This window comes from Panthera pardus, unplaced genomic scaffold, assembly GCF_024362965.1.
Source record: "Panthera pardus isolate Hobbes unplaced genomic scaffold, ASM2436296v1 HiC_scaffold_6, whole genome shotgun sequence".
In the NCBI taxonomy this organism is placed as follows: domain Eukaryota; kingdom Metazoa; phylum Chordata; class Mammalia; order Carnivora; family Felidae; genus Panthera; species Panthera pardus.
Window position 1 is genome coordinate 19,019,294 of NW_026526991.1, and position 21,664 is coordinate 19,040,957.

General features: G+C 41.5%; 1 long non-coding RNA gene across 1 annotated transcript; it reads left to right on the plus strand.

Moving 5' to 3' along the window:
* Nucleotides 1-3,509: 3,509 nt before the first annotated feature.
* On the plus strand, nt 3,510-21,320 carry LOC109265420 (uncharacterized). Its single transcript, XR_002079175.2, has 3 exons — nt 3,510-3,617; nt 5,737-5,921; nt 20,623-21,320. It is a non-coding gene; the product is annotated as an uncharacterized LOC109265420 (long non-coding RNA).
* Nucleotides 21,321-21,664: the final 344 nt, after the last annotated feature.

A 21,664-nucleotide genomic window follows, 5' to 3' on the forward strand; every position in this document is an offset into this window, starting at 1 on the left:
TTGAGGTTTTCATCAAAGGTCAATTTGGGGAAACGATCCCTTATTAATGACCTTCTCCTCAGATTTCTGAAAGACCACCCAGGCCCCTGGCTCGAGGATAAATCCCAAACTAAGGACCAGCAGGGTAATCAGGAACAAACAAACCTCATGCCCTTGGAGGTGTAGAAGGTAGATTCGGCAGGGTTGGGCACAGAAGCCAGAATGATGGGCATGTCTCCTATGTCAGGAGGTGATGGATACATAAGATGGGGCTAACGATCCCCACCGCATAGAGATGCCATGAGGATTCATGAACTACCTAAGTACCTGCTTCAGAGTAAGTGCTCACCCACTGATAGCAATTTGCTTTTCACAGCGCTTGGCACAATAACAAGGACTTGAAATGCTGCCCTACTACTGGTCTTGGAAGAGGTGGTCCACATAACATTATTCTGATTAATTTTGTTAATGTTTATTTCTTTCTGAAAGAAAGAGAGATGCAGAGTATGAGTGGGGAAGGGGCAGAGAGAGAGAGGGAGACACAGAACTCAAAGCAGACTCCAGGCTTGGCTCTGTCTGCACAGAGCCTGACGTGGGGCTCGAGCCCATGAACCATGAGATCATGACCTGGGTCGAAGTCGGATGCTTAACTGACTGAACCACCCAGGTTTCCCGATAACATTATTATTAATAATCTCAAGGGGCTTACAATCTAGGAGAAGGTGACAAGGCAAACCGTAAGAACTTTAAAGAAGATGAGGGAAACCTGGGTGGCTCAGTCAGTTAAGCATCGACTTTGGCTCAGGTCATGATCTCACGGCCATGAGTTCAAGCCCCACATCGGGTGAGCTTGAGTCCTGCTTTGGACTTCACGCTAACAGTGTGGAGCCTGAGTGGGGATTCCTTCTCTCTCCCTCTCTCTTTCCCTCTCTCTCTCCCCTCGTGGGATTCTTTCTCTCCATCTCTCTCTACCCTTCACTCACTCATGCTCTCTTTCTCTCTCTCTCAAAAATAAATAAAAACTTAAAAAAAAACCTTAAAGAAGATGAAAAATTGTTCTTATAAAAGGATCCCTCTCCTTTCTAAGCACTTGGCTTATACCAGGCATAGATAGAACGTTGTCTCTTTCCATACACCCAACTATGAAGGAGACAGGTACCATTCAAATTATCCCCATTTTATAAAATGAAACCGTGAAGTCCCATGATGTCAAGTAACTTGCCCAAAGTCACCTGAATATTAACTGGTGGAGCCAACGTTTGCCCCTCTGACTTCGGAGCACATGCTCTTTACCATTTACTCCTTTAGGAAGCTACGGAGACTAGAGTGACCAGTTGTCACAGTCTGCTTGCAATGGAAGAGTTTCCCAAGATGCAGGAAAGTCCCCAGTAAACCAGGACAAACAAACTGGCCACCCTGATAGGGACTTAATCGCAAAATCTATGCTTGCACCAAGATGCCCTGTCTGACTGAAGCAAGGGTTTCTGGTGCTAAGTGGAGAGTACTGTTCTGTCCAGTCAGAGATCTGGAACTCCTCAGCTTGCCCTCGACCTGCTCCCTGCTATTCCCAGTGATATGATAGCTATGGGGACAGGCCTTCCTCCTCCGAGTGCCGACTACATTCCAAATTTTCCCCTCTGCCCCTCAGAACCTGCATTGAGAATAGGCCAGCATTTTTCCACCTTTAGCGTACAAATTGCCCGGGGGTCTTGTTAAAAGGCAGATTCTGATTAGGACTGAGGTGAAGTCCAAGACTCTGCATTTTCCATAAGTTCTCTGATGAGAATTTTGCCGGCTCGTGGCCACACTTCGTAGAGGAAAGGATGCCCATTTTGAAAACGGGCACAGGAATCTTCACTCTTACACAGTGTTTAAATCGGGTGACTCCAAGTAAACAGTTTATTTAACTCTCCTCTGAGACCTTCCCCTGGTGTCTTATAAGTTCAAGCTTCATGTCACATAAATCTGTATTCAAATCTATTCCTCACTGATTAGGCTACTTTAGACAAGTTGTTTGATTTCTCTGAGCTCCAGGTCTCTCACCTGTCAAGTCAACCCCTACTCTTCCCAGTCTTCTCATGAAAAATAAAGATAAGGTCTACGAAGTGCGTACTACATTCCCAAATAAACAGGGATTGTCTTTACTGTTCACAAAAGACTACAGTTAATGCTACTGTTAAAAGTCTCCTTGGGTCAGAAGGACGAAATAAGTTTGTAAAGTCCACAGGGTCATGAGTTGGGAAGGCTGAAAGCATTACCCATGTCTCAGAGATAATTGCCTCTAAGCTCTGATGGACGACCCAAAGAAATGAATCTCAAAATGGCAGCATTTCTGGTTTCCTTCATCCATTTATTCAACAAGTATTTTCTAGGTCACATGACATGCAGACACAGTAATAATAAACAGAACCGGTAAGATTCTTGCATTTACAGAGCTTACTTTCTTAGCAAGGGCTTTCACAATTTCAGGTCGAGAGAGACTCAGGGAAGAAAAGAGCCTTCAAATCATACTACACAGGCTTCCTGACACCCAGAAATGGATCCTCCTTCTAATACTGGGGGTGCCTTTGCATAAAAAGGCATTGTCCTCACACTGCTTCATGATCTGACTACTGAATACTCCAACAGAGAAGTCGACAGGTAGACTTTTACTTTCCCAACAGACCATAACAAATGAGGTGAATAGGGCATCTTAACACTGTTGAAAAGGGAGTATTTCTTGGGAGCAAATTGTTCTCCCAGCCCTCACTTTACACTACATGTATATGAGCACGGCAGCTCTGTTGGATACTTTTCCATGTGGGAAATGACAGGCAAAACTCGCGTATGTGTCACACGGGGTGGCTAAATGGTGGCACAGGCAGAATGCCACCCACAGTGCTGGGAACTCCTGATCAGGGAGGTCAGGCTGTTTTGGTTCCTCTGCTTCTCCCAGGAGTTATAGGTTTAAACATATGACTCCCACGATGTCTTTATGGACGAGAATTGAATGATCACATTCGTGCGTTCCTGGCAGCGACATTAGCAACAACCGGAAGACTCATCCCAGCAAACAGGGAGGATCCATTTCAAGTTCCACGAGCGACTGAAGCTTGGCACTCCCTGACAAATGTATTCCAGCTGGTTTCAACCCACACGAGACACGAGTGTGTGTGTGTGTGTGTGTGTGTGTGCATGCATGTTGACGCGTCCACATGTTAAAGAAAATGCGCCCAGTAAGCGGGAGATCTAGCTCCCAGGGAGAGGGAGCCATTAAAAGTCAGAGAAGATTGTAACTCCAGGCAGTCCAAGGAAATGAGGTAGGTAGTTGGCCTTTGCAGGAGGGAATTTAGGAGATTATCAGAACACCTAATTAGAAGAGATTTTGTTAAGCAACTCCTGCCAACTTGCCTGCAGATAATGGTTAAGCTGTGGGGCCCTGCTCTAGACCACGAGGGAAGCAGGCAGCCATGGCCTCCTCTCGGCATGACGCACCCTTCAAGTTAGCGGAATCTAAGTAAACAACTGATTTCACTCATCTTGGAGGCCTCCCCCTGGTGCCTAATAAGTACAGTCTTCCTCTCAGCATTCGCCTCTTCTCCATGGCTCCCTTATGAAATGTGAGGCTAGCTGCAGAGTTGGAAGGACAAAGGAACTGAGTAAGTGTAATTTATTATCCAGGATTGTTTTCAACCTTTTTCCAATTATACACATTTTTCTTTTGGCTTTGGCAGACCTGGGTTTATGAGGCTGTTCTTCTGATCACTAATGGGCTGAAAAAAACGGGCCCCAAGTATTCCTTGAAGGATGTGTTATGGCCTTTAGTAATTTGCCATGGCTATAGCTCTGTTGAATATGGTTAATTAAATGAGAAAACGAATACTGACTCCTGCTTCTCCCCTACTGCCTGCCTCCTGCCCCCCATGTACACCAAGCCTTAATATGAGATCATTTCATTTAAAGAGCAGAAAGCTGTCAGACCAATAGAGGTGGAAACCCAGACTGGGCGGGAGTGCTCTCCTGGGGATTGATCTATTTGTTCTCACCTGATGGGGAGAAAATTGACTTAGGGAAGACAGAGGCCTCCACTTTCAGATTGTGGACAAAAAGCAATGAGCAGAGGGACAGGGACCCTAGTTTCTGGCCTGGGTCGTGTGTTTATTTGATGTGTAACTTTGAACACGTCACTTTGCTCTCTGTGTTTCAGCTTTTTGATTTGTAAAAGGTGAGGGGTACTGATACCTGCCTTTTGGCTTTTGGAATGGTTGTGGATCGGAGACTCATTTCTTTATCCTACCCACTTGCTGGTGGGCATTCTTCAGGATGTAGGGTTTGTACCTCATTCTTTCCATGCCACCCCTTGATGATGGCACCCCTTCTCATAGCTTTAGATCTGACATCTATGCGGGTGACCACAAAATCTATATTAACAGCTTTGATTTCTGCCCCAAGTTCCAGTCTTATAGAGCTGGACACTTTCTAGGTGACTGTTTTTTGCTTTATCAAATTTACTCCTATTTTACCAGAACTCACCGAGGCCACACTTCAGTCTCTATATGAGAACCACATACATGGCATAATAAAGTATAGGCTTTGGGTTCTAATCTAGTACTTCTAACTTTGTGACTTGGGTGAGCCACCTAATGTACACCAAGTTTGGAATGGTGATAATCAGGCTACTGTATATGGAGAAGTCTTGGCAGATTGGCTATTATTTCACAGACATTCAAGAAATAATATTATTCTTTCTATTCTGGAACTGTTTTGGAATTCCTATAACCCTCACAGTATCCTTTATGTCTATTACACAAACTTTTCAAATACAGAACAAAGAAGTCTCCAAAAACTTGACCTCACAGTAATGTTCTAGACCTTGAGTCTTGTTTCCCCATTGAGTTCCACTATTAATTTGGAGATAAGTTCTTCTGGTGACAAGAAGCACTTTAAATTATCCTAAATCTGGGATGCATGGGTGGCTCAGTCGGTTAAGTGTCCCACTTCAGCTCAAGTCATGATCTTGTGGTCTGTGGGTTCGAGCCCTGCATCAGGCTCTATGCTGACAGTTAGGAGCCTGGAGCCTGCTCCAATTCTGTGCCTCCCTCTCTCTCTGCCACTTCCCCACTCACTCTCTTTTTCTCAAAAATAAATGAACACTAAATTATCCTAAATCTATTTGTAAGAATGCAACAAAGTCTTCTTAAGCACAGAAAAACCCTGATAATGTTGTGACAAAATGCTAGTATTAGCATTCAAAAGATTCACCATTCACATAAAAATAGATGACCACTTATAAAATAAATAAGTGCTGGGGATATCATGTACAGCATGGTGACCATAGTTAAAAATAATGTATTGCTTATTTGAAATGTCCTAAGAAAGTAGAAGTTCTCATCACAAGAAAAAACATGTTTTGAACTATGTGTGGCGACAGCTGTCAACTAGGTTTATCATGTGATCATTTTGCAATATACACAAATGGCCAATCATTACATCATACACTAGAAGCTGATCAAATATAGCTAATTCGCTAATATAGCTAATATAGCACTAGGAACTAATATAATTTAGTTAATATAGTTTCAACTAATATAATAATAAATACATAGAGAGAAAGCAATCAAAAATACCAAGTCCAAATTGTGGAAAACAGTGCAGTGCAGAAGGTTTCTTCTCATCAGACTTGGGTCATTTTCTTATTAATTTTAAAGCGTTTTGGTATTGGTGGTTTAAAAGCACAGTTTATCAGAACACAGCTTATATCCAGCCTTTCTTTCAAAGCTTCCTCAGACCTTTTAAAGTAAGGGTCTGTCCTCAGAGGCTGCACTTATACTTTTGGCCACAAGGTGTAATGAAAACACACAACAGCAACAACAACCTAAGGACCCCAGAGGAAGTAAGTCAAGCAAATCAAAACACGGAGACAAGTGGAGCTGGTCTGGAAAGCCAACAGTTGCTCAAGTGTGGTAAGTAACCTTCCTTCCTTTCTTTCCTTCCTTCCTTCCTTCCTTCCTTCCTTCCTTCCTTCCCTCCTTCCTTCCCTCCTTGCAGAGAGAAAGAGAGAGAGAGAGAGAGAGAGCCCATGAAAGTTGGGGAGGGTCAGAGGAAGAGGGAGAAAATCATAAGCAGGCTCCACACTCAGAACAGATCCCAATGTGGGGCTCAATCCCAAAACCCCAGCATCACCACCTGAGCCAAATCGGATGCTCAATAGACTGAGCCGCTCAGGCGCCCAGATGGTAACATTTCTAATTCTCGCCTGTGCGCCCTGGAGCTGGCTGGGAACCAATACCTGTCCAGGCATCATCTATCTTTGTCACTGTTGTAGTCAACATTGTCATTGTGTCGTGGGTTTAGAGCGCTTCCATTTGCAGAAACTCCATGCTTCCACAGTGACTGTGAAGTGGACATATTTCTTTGGAAATCAGTTCTGCCTCTATTGTTTATGCAGTGTCATAATAGCAATGTAAATACTAAGCTTAGTGAACTGATGAGAGATAGTGGTATCATAAGCTTTGAAATATCTCTATGGAGGATACAGAAGACATAAATTACTCCATTTTATACACCTAAGAAGACTATGAAAAACCAGTTATGTATTTTTTACTCACAATAAAAATGAGCCTGATGCGGCCTCCTCAAGTTGTGCCTTGCCACTGGGATCAACTTGGGGGAGGGGGGAGTCTTAATTTCCCTATGAGGAAGAATCCGCAGAACATACACACACACACTCACACACACACACACACACACACACACTTGCACTAAATTCCTAGCTTAGATGTGAAGGCTTAAAAGAAGAATTGATGGAATAAAACAGATCCTCAGTTTGTGGTAGATATCTTCCTTCTCTAAGAGATGAAAGAATTTTTAACACTGGAAAGTTCTAACTTCGGAAGGTCTTCCGAGGTCCAGTGGGCATGGGAGCAATTCGGCATAGGGTAAATAGGCTAGGACTTCTACCCCAAGAGAAGAAGACTGGCATTTACAGAAGCTTCCATAGAGATTCTCTGATGACTAGTCTAATTTTGCTAATCTCTCTTTGTGTTAATAACAACAAAAAGATCTATGGAAATATGTACTGGAAATCTCCTGCTTCTCTGTCTTTCACATGGATCCCATTGCCAGTGCTTTCTTACATCCTGGGAGGAAATATTCAAAGAGTGGCTGGATATTGTACAAGCGATTCAAGCATTATGAGAGTCATTGGGTTCGATAAACTTGAAGGTCCTTGTCCACCCTAAGACGCTGTGATTCTATAATTTCTTCTTTCATTCAGCTGTGGTGACAGCAATTGTGCTTCCACATTCTAGAATGTCATTCCTTTTGCACCATGATGAGTGGGAAATTTGTGTATATGTGTGTGTGGAGTGTGTGGGCCATTCTGGAGAAAAATAACTAATTTTTACATACATTAGAAACTAACTGATTGATAAATTTCTATTGGCATTAACGCATGCAACTCCATAGGACACTGTGTTAAACTAATGCTGTCAACATCACCCAAAACCCATGTGTCCAATTCAAGGTGGCCAGAATCATCTTGTAACTAGAAAAATAAAAACTAAATGCAAGAGTCAAAGGCAAAGGTTATATGAGGACCCAGATCTCTCTGGTAATTGTGTTCTACAAGTTTCTCAGTAAACTCTCATTTCTTCACGTACATACACCTGATCTGTTGACAAAGGTCATTCAGGGCCAAAATTCCAAATTGCACAGGTTGGTCATCATGATGGCAGATGGTAGGCCAGGACCAGTTAGGTGTTAACTACATTTCAAAGGAAAGTAGTCTTGAGTATATTTCAGTGTTATTTGTATTTTGTCCACAAGATGGTAGCGTACCCTTTCCATTTAATGTAAAGCTGGCCTGTGATCCCAATTTCCCGTAAAGTAGAGAATAGTTTGTGTTGAACCAAGGTCAGCCACTCTGGATATCATTTAGGGTTTTCTTCTTCTTCTTCTTTTTTTTTTTTTTGTGATGAATTGTTGATTTGGAGTATATGAACTCTGCCATAACAAGGTGGGGATTCATCTGAAATAAAGAAAGCCCAGAAATGCATCACATTCCAGCTTCTTAAAGGGAATTTGAGAAGTGGGAATACTTTGGACATCTAAAAACCACACACCAAGAATCAGATACTGACATTTTTCAAAAACACTACCTTAGTACATCATGCAGAAGACATTCAGGATGTCAACTTCAATTAATCTTGGGTGAAATTCTGCACAGTAACCAAGTTCCTGCCATGAAACTAGTTCAAGAGGGCTATAGGTAGTTTTCCCCTCAAATCCAGGGGGAAAGTTAGACCTTAGATGCTATGAAATTTCCGTGAGCTAAATAAGAGGGCGGCATCAGCAAATTGGCATGTTCTTCTGCTGTGTGCTTCCTTCCCTCATCTGGCCTCCATGCCAGAAGGAACGAGACACAGATGGGAAAAACATCTGCCCCCTCTCTGCCTCCATTGACCAGAGGGCCTTCTTTAAGGTTCAGGTCTCAGACTCACATCATCTTTTTGTTTGAACTCTTTTTAAAATGAGGAGCTCAAGTGGGATTTCCTTTCATCTTACTATATTATTTTCAAATTAAATTAGGTCTAATGCTGTGTATCAGAACCACAAAAGCAAAGCTCCAGGGTGTCTCAGTCACTTCCCATTCTGTTGTCCAGAACAGCTGAGACCCCCCACCTAAGAAGAGAAGGAGACGAGCCAGGAGCAGAAGTTGAGACAATGTAATGGCAGAGGAGCAGGAGAGGAAAGGCTGCTGTTGCAACTGTATGGTTGTCTTTCCAATGAGCCACAGAACCAAGTCAAGATTCCTTGGCCTTCCACAGTGTGGACCCGTCTTAGCTATCTTTTTTATTACCCCGCCCCCCCCCCCCAACCCTCCAACAGGCATCCTCTGATCCAACCCAGAGGGGCCACCTCACTGTGTCTTTGATTCTCACTGTTTTCATTCTTATACCTTGTCTTTCATAGTCTTTTTGGCTCCAGAAACTCTGTCCTGAATCAGAAACCCCATGTCTCCAGCTTGCACGGGAGGAAGATTTGTACATCAAACTTTTTCTAAGAAGCAAAGCAAAGGGTGAAAGTGGTGATTTTTTCCCCCAGAAGATAAAAAAGCATAAAATGATGATTAAGAGAGAGAAAAGAGTAAGGCAATAGAAATAAGCAAATTTCAAGGCTATGTTGTGATTGAGTAACTTCCGTTCTCCATAAACTGGATATCTTATCTTCTAGATTAACCACTTTCATCATTACATCTGCTTAATTATATGGCAAATTCAAGGTGACCTAATGGAATTTTCTGCTCTAATTACTCTTGGTAGGTTTTTTTTTTTTTACTATAAATAATAAATTATATATTATGGAATAAATATTAGCAAGAAGAGTTCACTTCAATAATGCCTTACTTGGAAACTTCTGGAAGCCCAAGCCTACTCTTGTGGAGGATTGTAAGCATCTGTTTATTCCAGAGTGGAGTTGGGTTGCTGCAGAAATGTATACAAAGATGGAAAAACTATGGTGATAGAGAGGAAGCAAAGAGAGAAGACCAGAGCAAGAAGGGCTCCCAGTGACCCTCAGCGGCTCATTGAATTGACTAGAAGGAAACTATGGTGCTGTGCCATTCCCTGAATTCTCTGCATTTGCATTTTTGTATTTGAGTAATAGTAGGATTGTTTTCCTCCTAGAAATGCTCTGTGTCTACTTGTCTTTCTAGATAGTGTAAAGGAAAACAGGTTATAGAAACCTGTTCTATATAGTTCCTCAGAGAAGAATTAAGTGTTTTGAAGAGTTCCGTAGTATTTTGAAGCACTCATCTTTCATGCTTACTTGCCCTATCTATCTATCTATTTAACCTATCTATCATCTATCTATCTATCCATCCATCTATCTATCTGTCATCTAATCTATCTATCTGGATTTACTACACATATTGTCGTATGAACTTCCTCTTCATTTAGCTGAAGCTGTCTGGAGATGGTGAATGGCATTGTTACCTCCTTGCCCAGGGAGAAAGGAAAACATAGGCTGGACCATGCTTATTGAGGAGGAACTTTAGCCCTGGGTGGTTGAGAAGGCCATGCCTTCTGACACTGAGAAACTGAGATTCCAGCTGACTGAATGAGCTTCAGTCACCCAAGCTGGAAAAAGCAGGAGGAAAAAGCAGACAAGCAACATTTCTGTGAGCTGTTACTCAGCTTTCTCATACTGTGGCCTCTTTCCCATTGGAAAGGGAGTCTTGGTTTTATGCTCAAAAGGACAACATGTGCTTGGCCTCACAATCACCTATGAAGGCAAGTATCAGTTGACCTAAGTTCACACAGAGATTTATGTGTGGGAAAGTGCTGTGGGTACTGCTTGAAGCCTACACTTAAGATTCGCAGATGTTCTACATGTAGTATTCTTCTGTGTGGTGGAAATTAAGAAAATGTTCGGCTCCTAATTCAGAGTCTAAGTGGAGTCACACAGCAGGAGGTATGACCCAAAGAGAGCCCACGGACATGGGAAGTGGGCCAGTGCCTGGACTGAATCACTTGTGCGAGGGAATGACAGCACGATTAATAAGGCTGTTTGTGCTACACAGAAGGTGGGACAGATTCTAAATCATTTTATATTATGATTAGGTGCCTTTATTTCCTCCCTCACCCCAAATCTTATCTTTTTCAATAAAATATAATTTGTCCTCCATAGTACTTAAGATGAGGCATGCAAACAGGCAACCAACAGGTTCCCATCTGTCTGTATTCCCTCCCCTCCCCTGGGGCGCTGTGCTGAGCTGGGAAAGGGAAGCAGCAGGGAAAATCTCAGGTGGGCTTAGTAGGCTTTTCACACTCACTCAGAAACAGAGGACTTTAGTGCCAAGAAGAATGAAGCACCATGACCTGCCATGACCCCCATCCTTTAAATCCAAGCTTAGTTCGAATCAGTGTTAACTAAGCACCAATTCTATGTCCTGACCGCCATGAACTTGGTGTTTGTGCCTCCCCAGAATTCCTATGTTGAGATCCCAGTCTCAATGTGATGGTATTTGGAGCTGGGGCCTTTGGGAGATAGTCAGGTTTAGAGGAAGTCATGAGGGTAAAGCCTCCCATGACAGGATTAGTGCCATTATAAGAAGAGAAAGAGACCAGAGCTCTCTCTCTTTCTGCCACCTGAGGACACAGCAAGAAAGTGGCTGTCTGAAAACCAGGCGGAGGGCTCTCATCAGACACCAAATCTACCAGAGCCTTGATCTTGGACTTCCAACTTCTAGCACTGTCAGAAATAAGCGTTTGTTATTTAAGGTATCCAGTCTATGGTACTTTTGTTACAGCAGCCTGATCAGACTCAAACAGGGACTGTACTAAAAAGCAATAATCAAACGATAAACTCATTTCTTTATTCATTCTGCAAACACTCCGTGACTGCCTACTGTATGCTAGGCACCGTGATGAGCACTGGGAAGACAATGTGGAAACCAATAGGTGTAGGGGCTATGTTTTCATGAGACTTTCCATCTGGTAGGCAATAGAGATACTACATTAAAAGTAATTTTAGCATTTTAAGAAGTCATATCATACCACTCTCTCACACAATTTCTGAATCAGATGAGAGAGAGAGATGAGCAGTCAGGTAGAAGTCACAGTGCTGGCTTTATGAATGACAAAACTGTCTGAGCATGTGGCTTCCTTAGTCATGTAGCTTTCTAATATTCCCCTGAACTGAATTTTCTCTACAAAACTGCAGGCTTTCTTCACAGTAGACGGAAAGTCCCTGAAGGAAGACAGAGCCAAAAATCATCCAGGTTTCCTGCCAATAGCATCGGCTGCAATCTATGGCCACCTTTACCCTCTCCTATCTTCCCAGCAGCTAACCCAGAGTAGCCCTACCAGTTGGTTAGTCTCCTCCACTGAGGAAGAGAGCTACACTCATGGCTAAGCCCAGTGGTTAAGGGTACAAAAAGTTGGGAGGGGATATGAGACCAAGATTATCACTCTAATGGAGATCTCTCCACATAACAAGCCGAAAAGTGAGGGCTAAAAATATTCCTTATACTTCTGATGAGTCCTTCAGACAGGAAAGCCCAGGGTGTTATGGGAGAGCACAACATGGGGACCTAACTTATTCCAGGGGTGGGCTGTGTGAGCAAGGCACGGTTCCTATTCTCAGGTAATTTGCAATTTCATTAATGGGGAGAGAAGATCATCATAAAATAATGAGGATAAATTATATACTGCCACCATAAGTTAGACACACAAGAAACACTGAGGGAGTAACAAATTGATACTCGCTAACCATGTTTAGCCTTTACCGTCTACCTCTTACCCCTATTCTCACTGGTATTAGAGATAATGCCATGCAGAGACAGTCTCTCTGTTTTTGAAATAGGAGACTAAATCAGGGCACCTGGGTGACTTAGTCGGTTAAGTGTCTGACTCTTGATTACGGCTCAGGTCATGAACTCATTGTTCATGAGTTCAAGCCCCAGGTAGGGCTCTGTGCTGACAGCTCAGAGCCTGGAACCTGCTTCAGATTCAAAAAATGAGAATAAATCAATTATAAACTAGAGATTCCAATTATATTAGGGACAAATTTCAAGTCTGGGTGTTTGGGGTTTTTTGTTTGTTTTGTATTTTGCTATTAGATCTGTGGATTGTCTAAGAAACTACCAAATCAATTGAGCTTTATGATACCATGTAAACAAAATCCTAAATCCACCACAAAGTGAAAACACATCTGAAAATACTTTCAAAAATCTGTTTTTTATTATGAAATTAGTGCATATTGGTTAAGTATTTTAGAAAATCCAGAAAAGTCCCACCATCCACGGCTGTCACTTTGATGTAGTACTTCCTTTGCTTTTATTAATTTTTTTTTTTCTTCTGCAGAGTATTTATTTTGTTTTCTTAGTGGTTTTGTTTTGTATGTGTAACCAGCTCTCAATTATCTGCAGTAGATCAGCTAATTTGTAGATTGTCTCTCCTTCCATCTAAGACAAATAATCTGTGGGAAAATATTAAAACTATCACTACTCAGCAAAAACCCAAAAACCAAAAAACAAAGCAAACAAACAAACAAAGAAACAAAACCCACTTTATTCCACAGATATCTAATGAATACCTATTCTGTGCCAAGCACATAACCACAGAGCACTCAGCTGGCGCACGTGGAGGTGACCGCAATACAGAGAACACCCCATCTCCTCCTTCACCTACCAGCAAAGGAGCCACTTCAGAGCAGAAGCCCCTTTGCCCCCACACCCCGCCCTACACCGGTCAGTGGCCCAACAAAGAAAACACTTGAGAGGCTCTGACTTTTATAAGCTTAAGGTTAGAAATGGAAGGATTAGGTAAAAAAGAAGAAAGAGGGAACACGCCTCCATCCCACTCCCGTATCTGAAGAAAGGCAAAGCAGAGATAACAATCTCATTATTTCATTAGTTAACCTCTTGATCATTCCCCCCCCCCCAAGTAATTAATAGGACATGATTCTTACTTTATTTAATAATTTTTAGCAGTTTTAGCATGTAGGATGGTAACTGGATTCCTAAATATAGAATGGGGTTTTAATCAAATAAACGTACAGTCAGTCCATTTCCTATATTCTGTGGCTGGTATAGTTTCAACCATGATTTGAATGTTCTCTATCAGTTGCTTTCCTAGAGCCCCACAAATAACTTTTATTAGAAGTTGGCTACAGTTGCAATTGTTGACACAGACTTTCTTTTCTCAAAATAACTTAGTATTACTGTAACCAGGTAAGACGCTAAGATCTCTTCCTAAATAATTTTAAAAATAATGTTACCATTATTTCTGACTCCAAAGTAATACAATCTCATTAAAGATAATTTTGGAAAATACAGATATAGTGATGTATCTGGGGAGGTGGAAGTTTATTTTGTTAAATCTCCGTCTTTTCTCAAGTGAAAAGTTGATATTTGGAGGCTGAAGATTAATGCAGAAAACATGTACAAGTAGTCCAAGGACTTTTAGGGTAAAGAGAAGATCAAGACTTCGACCGCCTTTCCCAGGGTTATGGTAATTTATCAGGGTGGCCCAGGGAGGGTCCATACTTGCCCCAGAGGCAGAGAAGTAGCCCAGGAAAATGGGGATTCCAGATAAAGGGGATTGTGGGTGCTGACATCTCACCAACCAATGAGATTTTTGCATTCTGGATGACTGTTATGATCATTTTGTTAAAATTTCCCCCTCTGCCTCCAAAACTCTCTGAACTTTAATCTGATTTATATTAATTCTATACATTGATTTGTAAAGCAGCATCCCCCCCCAGTATTTACTCTGTAACCGTACCCCCCTCCAGAACATAAGCTCTGAATTTATTCAAATCTTCTGCTATGCCCCAAGTATGTTTGCATTTCTCTTTGTATAAATCCTTCTTAGTTCAGAACTTACATTGTATATATATATATACATACACACACATATATATATACATATATGTATATATGTATATATGTATACATACATGTATATATGTATATATATGTATATATATGTGTGTGTGTGTATAACATATATATAATATTATATCTCTATCTCTATATATAATATTGAGATATAATGTCCTATATGTATAAGGATATATGGATAGTACACCAACATACATATGGATATTATACCAACATATATTTATTTATATGTTCATATATTTTATATATAACAATTGATGTATTTTTCACTATATTTTCAGATTATTTCATATTGAAAGGAATTTTGTTTATTTCTACTGTATATACCTTTTAAACCAACAGTTGTTTTTCAATTGACTTTTTGTGATTTGTAGGTAAGGTATCACGTCATCTCGTACCGCTGTGATCTTTATCATTTGGCCATTTGTTTTCTTTCCTTTCCTTCATCCGTGGGCAGCCAGGAGTGCCTGAGGAATATCACACATATGGGGGTGTGGGGGAGAGGCTGTGCTAGCTTGTATTTTGCCCTCAGCCTGCCTCAACCTTCTGCATCAAAAATACTACTAGATCAAAGTGGAATTATAAAAAAGTAGAATTAAATTGATTGGTCTTTTATCTTTATATATATTGGTTATATATTTATTATTTATAAATGTGTAAGTTATGGATTAGAAATTATCATTTATAATTAACTTAATTAATTTGTAATTAAATTTGTACTTGATTGTCTTCCTGCCTCCACACAATTGCTTGGAGTGCTGGCAGCCATCTTGAGGGGGTAACCGTCAGGCTTGCTGAGAGGAAAACTAAAAAGATACTGGGTCCTTGAATGATATTTTGGGCTGCCTTCCAGCTCACTGAACTGCCTATCACCATGCTTCTTTTACCTGCCGGGAAGATAAACCTTATCTTATTTAGGTCATCACTATTTTGGGTTTTCTGTTTTAGGTAGCCAAACAAATCCCTACCTAATCAGTGGATAATTGTTTTTATTGTCACATTCTTTGTCATATATATATATATATATATATATATATATATATATGTATGTATAAGGTTCACAAGTATACATTATACAATTATACAATGCCAGGGCTAAAATACCAAAGTAGTTACCCACTTCTGCCTAAGCCTGAGGCTCTTTAGCTAAGGTTCTAGTTCCCTCTGGCACACTGGTTCTTTTGCTTCTCAAAGTCAATTTTCAGGAAGAGAGCCAAAGGTAATTGTAGTAAATGTGACAAGGACTGAGAGAAGAGAGTTAATCTTTCCACTCCTACTTACATTTGCATTTTAATAGGAACAATGTTTTTAAACAAAGGGATTAGAATTTTTCTCCTTTTAAGTCCTCTTGGAGAGTTTGTGAGGAGTTCCTAGATGGGGCCAGGATCCTCTCTGGTCCCCTCTCCTTACACCTTCCTCATTTCTTACTGAATTCGTATCCTATAGACATCTATCAATAATGCAGACAGCTAAAGGTGAATCCTGGTAAGCCATTTGCTAGATACGTTGTTAGGGCAAAGTCTTTAACCCATCTCCGAACTTCACTCCGATCGTCTGTAAAATTAGTAAGGTCTAAATTAAGTAACATATAAGATGTTATAGCTGGCCCCGATGTTAGCTCTTCATCATTCATGACAAGCATTTACTTTCCAGAAATGAATTGAGTGATTCCAATATCTACCCTGCAGCCAAAATAAAACTGTGTCTACCATCATTAATGCATTCTCCCACCTGCACGTACCAACAGTTTGCAACATACCTTTGCTTTAACGACCGTGAGAAACATAAAGTGCTCGATGTTTGGGATACTAGGCATGACTTCAAAAAAGGCTCACAATCTTGGAGTAAGTTTTTATATCTGTTTACTTGGAATTTAGTGGGCCTTTGGAACAATGTGCTGAAGAGTTTTTCTAGGCCAAGAAAGTTCTAAGTGTTTTTGGTTTGACCTCTGTTCTCTGCCTTCTGCTTCCATCAGCTTCACTAGAAAGCATAACTGGAGTGCAGTTAATTTGCACAGCTTCTGGCCAGTGCTTATCAGGAATTCACCTAGGTCAGTTCTCCTGGCCCAGGATGGAGGGCTTCTTACCTTTGTTGTTCAGGAACTGCATTACTTGTGTTTTTGCCTAAGCTGCTGGCTACCTGTTGCTGAATTCCTTACAATGCTTTGCTTGAGGGAACTCAACCCCCAGAATGCAAATGCACAGTGATAACCACTTTCACCACCATCCTACGGTCGCCTATCTTGCTTTCTGGAAGGAACCCTCTGTAAAATGATATTGAAAGATATATCAGAGGTGCAATGGTGTCTTCACTCTGGCTGCTGTAACAAATACCATAGACCAGGAGACTTAAAAACATTCATTTCTCAGAGTTTTCAGGAGGCTGGAAGTCCAAGGTCAAAGTGCCAGAGTGTCTGGTGAGGGCCTGTTCCTTGTGTCCTAACTTGGTGAACAATAAGGAGAGGAAGTGAACTCACTCTTCTCCCTTTACTAAGAGCGCCAATCCGACCATGGGGGTTCTACCCTCATGACCTAACTGTTTCCCAAAAGCCCACTTCCAAATACCATCATGTAAGGGCTTTGCCAGATAAATTCTGGGAGGACATATTCAGTCCATAGCAGATGGGGAGTAATGCTTACCTAATTGAAGCATGGCTATCTGGTGTTTTGATTAGTAAAGGTCTGGAGTCACTTAGCCAAAGGGCATACAGTGGGGAAGAAATGAAATACCATTCCACCTATCCCAACAGTTTAGGATTTCTTAGTCTTTTTTTTTTTTTTTTAATTTTTTAAAAAATATTTTATTTATTTTTGAAAGACAGAGAGAGAGAGAGAAAGAGAGTGAGAGCAGGGGAGGAACAGAGAGAGAGGGAGACAGAATCTGAAGCAGGCTCCAGGCTCTGAGCTGTCAGCACAGAGCCTGATGCAGGGGCTCAAACTCACAAACTGTGAGATCATGACCTGAGCCGAAGTCAGACACTTAACCGACTGAGCCACCCAGGCACCCCTGGGATTTCTTAGTTTTATTGGGTGATGTGTTGGTAGGCCACTGATTGTTTTTTGTCAATCAAGCTCCACTGACCAGAAAACCTATAGAAAATTGTCACAGATTCTGGCACTAGGTTGTTTCAGTAATCATGTTCAATGTTATGATATTTTTTCTTCCAAGCATAACACCATAGATTTTAATATTGTTTTTTCTTGTAAAAATATGCCTCCCCCCACCATTAATGCTGTGATTTTTAAATACATTGTATAAGGTGTCATTGTGTTTTTAAAATTGAAAGAGACTCCACCAGGGACTGTAGAATTATAAACCCATATAAGTAACCCCTAATAACTCACAAAATAGCATCCTATTTTATCTAATCATTTAGTTAAGCACTCAGATTTTTTATAATTTTTGCTATCACAAAATAATCCTAAACAGTACCATATTACTTTCCCAGAGTGAGATCACTGGGTGAGAGTTAGGACTGTGTTTCAGGCTGGCAACATATGTTAAATACAATTGATTAATCACCTATTAAACTTATCATCTGTCATCACCTAAAGTCTTCTTGAGTTTTTACAAACTTGAGGGGCAGATGAAGTCTTTCTTGGTCAAGTTTATAATTCTCCTTTACTTAATTTAATCGCCTCAGTAATGTCAGATTATTTCTATGTATGTTTCTCAGATAAAGAAACTGGTTTAGAGTGGCCATCTGTCTGAGATCACATAATAAATATGTAGCAAGTTAGAGGCAACTGAGTTAGAGTTATCTTGGGAAACCCAATCTCCCAACCTCAAATCCAGCACTCTTCTATGTGTCTATGCCAACTTTTCCCATATTCTCATTTCACAGGTGAAGACACGAGATAATAAAGTAGTTCTAGGTCTGCAATTTTTATTAAGAACATGATACTGGGAAGCCTGAATGGCTCAGCCGGTTGAGCATCTGACTCTTGACTTCAGCTCAGGTCATGATTTCATGGTTCATGAGATGAAGTCCCATGTCGGGCTCTGGGCTCTGGGCAGACAGTACGGAGCCTGCTTGGGATTCTCTCTCTAGAGCCCCTGGGGCAGTTTCTCTCCACCCCTCCCCGTGCCCTACCCACTTCACTTCTCTTCTTTCAGCAGAACAACCCAGAGTTTGAGTTTATCCACCATCTGAGTTTTGAGTTCAAGGAAGGGGCAATCAAGAAAACAGATTTCAATGACAAAATAATGCTGAAAAGGAGAGCATCTTTCCTTTGTACCCTGTGACAGACCAGTTGCAGCTTTCCTGATGAAATATCTGTTCTTGGAACGCTTCCTACCACAAAGACTGGCTTTCTCATCTTCTATTCTAAATTCACTTACTCTTCATGTTTATTTGACTATGGTTGGGGTAAGAGGCAGTGTCTCCAGGCATGACTCCCCTTGTCTTTGTACTATCTCTGTGTACTCCACACCATGCTTTTTGAAAAGCTGGATTCCTGTTGGAATGAATGGCTATCAATTCCCAACGAGTGTTCATAGTTTCCCAATCATAAAACATAATAACTTTGCTATGCAAACGTCTTTACAAAGACATAAATTATTAGGAGGCTAATGTCACGATGACCGGATCCGCCCCTGCTGCTTTCCCCATCTTTTACATGGTTAACCGTAACAGTATCAGTTGTAAAAAAGTGAGTCATTCAGAAAGCCACAGTAGTTCCGATGAAGGCTACCAGATAGGGGATTCCCACGTCATAGTTAAGAGTTTGGAGGTTTTTGGGTTTTTTTTTTTCCCCTCTCTCTCTCTAGGACCCACCCACCACTCGCCTAACTTACTCCTTCTGTTCTCCCCACACACCAGATGTGGCAGCTGCACTGGGCAACTTAATGAGTGATTCCCATACTTTCTGCTTACTTTCCTGACTCCTTTGATCCTACTGAGTCTTCCTCTGAAATACCTACTGGTATCCACTGAACAAAATCTTACCTGTTGTGATGCTCAACCTAAATTTCATCTCCTCTTCTAAGTCTTCCTTAAAACTTTCATAGAAAGAACTGATCATTCCCTCCTTTATACTCTCATTCTCATGGTTCACTTGTCCACTATAGTTGGTCGTTGGGTTTTTTCCCATTGGTCAGCCTGGTCTGTAAACTCTGCTGGCAGGCACAATGATGTGTGTGTCTTTGTAGCTGGGGCACCTAGCACAGCAAACTTTTTCTGTAAAGGAGCAGGCAGTAAATATTTTATGTTCCGTGGGCCATATGATCTCTGTTGCAACTACTCAATTCTACTGTTACACTGAGAAATATAAACAAATGGGGGTCATATACAATATTTTGTGACAACCTGGAAGATCAAACCAACCGATACTCATCCTTCTTTGGAACTGTGAGTCGTAAATCAGATTGTCTCATCCCAAATGGGACTGATACCAAATTTATTTGGAAGTGGTATTAGGGTAACAATTATGAGACAGATGAGTTGAGGTTTGTAAGGATACCGTGAAGACCAGTAGTCACTCCTGCTTGAGTTGAAAGATGGTTGTGACCCCCTGACACCGGGTAGTAAGGGGCAAAATCCCCAAATACAATGGATGGAAGCCATAGCTGAGAAACAGCCCTCTCAGCACCCAATGACTAATGATAATGATAATGACGACAATAATATCAGCAGTACTGATTATAGGAAACAAACACTGAGGGCTTTCTACGTGTCAGGCACCGTTCTGAGCACTTCACGTGCATTCATTCGTTGAACCCTCGCAAGAATCCTCTGGGGAAAAAAGTATTACTTGTGTCTCCATTTTACAGATGGAACTGAGACTCAGAGAGGTTAAGTAACTTACTCAAGGTACTACAGTTGGCAAGTGGTGACGCTGGCAATCTAAAACTGATGGACAGCACACACACTCTCTGGTGCTTAAATGCAGCTCCATGGTTGAGATGGACAAGAATCGCCTGAAGCCACAGACAGCTACACACCATCCTCTGAAATGCGAGTCAGAACGCATGGAATGAAATCAAGGAATCTCTCTCTCTTTCTCATTCTCTCTCTCTCTCTGTCTCTGTCTCTCTCCTTCTCTTTCAAAGAACCACCCTATGGATTCAGATATGTAGCTGCAATGAGTGGAATGGTGGTTCCCAAAACGATGTGCCCGTGTTCTAGTCCCCCAAAACTGTGGGGATTACCTGATTTAGGAAAAGAGTTTCTTCAGAGGTATGAAGTTAAGAATTTTGGCACAAGGAGGGCCTTATATTATCACGTTGGCCCTAAACCCTATTTCAACTGTCCTTAGAAGAGGAACATGGAGGAGACAGAGAAGAGGAGGAGGGAGTGTGACCACAATGCAGAGATTGGAGCGATGCAGTCACAAGTCAAGAAATGCTGGTGAGCAGCGGAGCCTGGAAGAGTCCTTAGAGCCTCCAGGAGTGGGGCCTGCCACTATCTTGATTTCAGACAGCGATTTCAGCACTGTGAGAGAACACGTCTCTGTTGTAAGCTACTGGGTTTGTGGCACATCATTATGGCAGCCCTGGGAAACTGACTCAGAGCCAGTCTTAGTTCCACTCCTTAATTCCTGACCCCGTGTCTGTGGAAAGTGGGGAAGGCAGCACATACAATGGTCTCTGATTTGAAGTGTATATCAGACTGTGTAAAACAGAACCCCATCATTTCAGGGTTGTCTCTCAGCTGGTGCTGTAATGGAGTCTTCAGTAAGCCAGATACCTCTCAAGTATACCAGCTGGTTTCAGAGGATGGAAGTATGCAATAAAAGCAGCAATTTCATGGGAAGAGTCCATTTCTGCTTTTTTTGTTTTGTTTGTGTTTTGTTTTTTTGCTGTGAGATGACGTTGTTTCTCAGACATCATACTGCACAGGATGGCATGATGGTGGTAGCTGGGACATTCTATAAGTCCATGGTTGGTGATGGTGGGAGAGGCACTAAGGGCTAGAAAACAAATCCATATCCAGAACATATGTCTATTCCAGTGAAGGTGACTCTCTGCCCTTTTAAAGAGAGAAGTTCAGTGGAAGAAATCAAGAAGTAGGTGTGTCTACTTCTGTCTTATGAAGAAGCTGGTCAGCAGTCTCAGCCAGTGTGGCTAGGGGGCTCCAGATTGGACCCCCTTCTTTTATGTGGTATTGCTATGATGTTTGCTTCTTGTCTTAGGGTCCCTATAATAGTTTCCTATTGATGCTGTAACAATTAATACACGTTTATTGGCTTAAAAAGACAAATTTATTATTGTACATTTCTGTAAGAAGTTAAAAATGAGATCCACTGGGCTAAAGGTATGGTTTCAACCTGTCTCCACCTTATTTCTTACTACTTTCTT